Here is a 2,500-nt window from a genome sequence, read left to right on the forward strand (position 1 = left end):
CAAACCTTTGACGGAGAGGGGGGTCGATAGTCCACTTCTTAAGCAATAGTCCGGTGGGGGAGAAACGGCTAACCCGCACCTTATATTGACATAGGCTAGCATATGGAGTAACCCTCGTTGAACCAAGGCCCCCCGACCCGCTTTGGCTGATCGGGGGGTTCCGGGAGCAAATTCTGGTGGGCGAGTACAGTGGATCCTAGATCGATCGAACAAGGTAACTTCGAAAACAAACTCCCGAATCTTTCCCAAACAGCTCTTCCATAGTTTTTCCAGTCCGCAGCAACGACTCAGGTTTGGATGGGCGAAATCACGACGGCAGCCACAAAAAAATGGATCTCCGACATCACACAACCCGACACACCTAAGTTTCGCGAGGCTCGGCCCCTCTTCCCCTTCGGATGTCCCCCTTCGGTACACCACCACATCATGCCATCCAGTCTGGAGCGTCGCCGACTCCCGTTGGCCAAGGTAGGGCCAACACAAGAGTAGCGGACGAACCAGTCATCTGGTCTTACCGGAGAAAGGGAGAGGTAGACTGCCACCACCAAACCCCACCCAAGCACACACCAGGCAGCAAAAAGCCATCATCCTAAAAGATGGTCCCACTTCACAAGACGAGGAGGTTCCCCGTCCTTCATTCCAACCCCAGGTGAGAACACACACACCCTTCTTTGCGATGGATAAAAGGCAAAAAGAGAGGGCAAAAAAGCCAACGGCAAATTCCAACCAGACCCCCAGAGGCACACACCACAAAAAGTGAAGCCAGAGAGAGCCAGACAAAGAGAAGGATAGAGAGAGAGGGAGAGTTAGACCCCCCCGGAAGAGAATCATAGGTGCTGCGGCCTTTTTCGGGAATGTGACCAGGAAAGAGAGAAACCGACGAGGCCGATACACACATTAAAAAATGAAAAAGTAACCATCACCGCGAAGGATTTTCCTCAAAAGACAAATCAGCAAGAAGTATGTCCAATCCCGGGGGCCCATCGCCCCTCCAAATTAATGGAGGGGTCGGATAGAAATTTATAGAAATGTTACTTTTGTGAAACCCCTAGCCGACGAGAGAACTCTCACCGGTTTCGAAGTTCCATTTTCACATTCCGACCTGGGATGTTATGACTCCTCGGCCCACACTGCGAACGCGTCCCACACCCCCTCCAAGTTTATCAGGAATTTCACCTGAGCTTGCAATAGAGATCGAGCGCGGTGGCGGTCACAGTGGTGGTCGACCAGGCGGAGCTTGAACGGCCTCGGCAAACACTTCTCCCCACCCTCCCAAATGAATGAGAGAATGGCTTGACAATACCGAGGCCATCGCCCCCCGCCAAAAATGGTTACTAGCTCTTGGGACTCGCTGCGACGTTACGCGTATCGGCACAAGACCAACCCTCTTTTTCCAGTCGCCCGCGCACCAAAAAAAATTTTGGCAGCGGGACTCACAATCCTTGACAGCCAGCTCACCATATAATACTCGGCGACCCTCCGCGGGACCTCCTCAGAGGGTCGCGTCGCCGGGAAACTAACCCCCACTCCTCACTGATCCAAGGTAACACGCCAGAAGTATCCAGGTAACCCCAGTAGTATCCAGGTATCCCCCCTGCGAACGTCGGTACTGGGCTCAAAGAAGGCAGCGAGCAGTCGGGACCCGTAGGCACCGAGCAACCGTCACCCCCTCACGACTTTTCCCGAGACGCTTCAGAGGAACCCTTCCCCCACATAGTACTCTCTGTGGGATTCGGCAGGCCCCCCCGTCCTACTGCACTAAGGAAGTTCCGAGACACACTTTTTTTTGTGGAAGACCACCCACCCTCCCTGTCCTGCCTGCTATCCCCGCCGCGACTCCTGGTCCCGGCCCTCCTCCCCGACTTCCTCCTTGTCCCGCTGCGAGTCCCGGACCTCCTCCCCCACTACCTACTCCCGCCGCGAGTCCCAGTCCCGGCCTTCCTCCTCCTCCTCCTCTTCCCTAGTCCCGGCGCGAGTCCCGGACCTCCTCCCCCACTTCCTAGTCCCGTCGCGAGTCCCGGACCTCCTCCCCCTCTTCCTAGTCCCGGCGCGAGTCCCGGACCTCCTCCTTCTCTTCCTTGTCCCGCCGCGAGTCCCAGTCCCGTCGCGAGTCCCGGACTTCCTCCTTCTCTTCCTTGTCCCGCCGCGACTCCCTAGTCCCGTGGCGAGTCCCGGACTTCCTCCTCCTCTTCCTTGTCCCGCCGCGACTCCCTAGTCCCGGCGCGAGTCCCGGACTTCCTCCTCCTCTTCCTTGTCCCGCCGCGACTCCCTAGTCCCGGCGCGAGTCCCGGACTTCCTCCTCCTCTTCCTTGTCCCGCCGCGACTCCCTAGTCCCGGCGCGAGTCCCAGTCCCGTCGCGAGTCCCGGACTTCCTCCTCCTCTTCCTTGTCCCGCCGCGACTCCCTAGTCCCGGCGCGAGTCCCAGTCCCGTCGCGAGTCCCGGACTTCCTCCTCCTCTTCCTTGTCCCGCCGCGACTCCCTAGTCCCGGCGCGAGTCCCA

Source organism: Physcomitrium patens, chromosome 20 (assembly GCF_059467195.1).
Source record: "Physcomitrium patens ecotype Gransden chromosome 20, ASM5946719v1, whole genome shotgun sequence".
NCBI lineage: Eukaryota > Viridiplantae > Streptophyta > Bryopsida > Funariales > Funariaceae > Physcomitrium > Physcomitrium patens.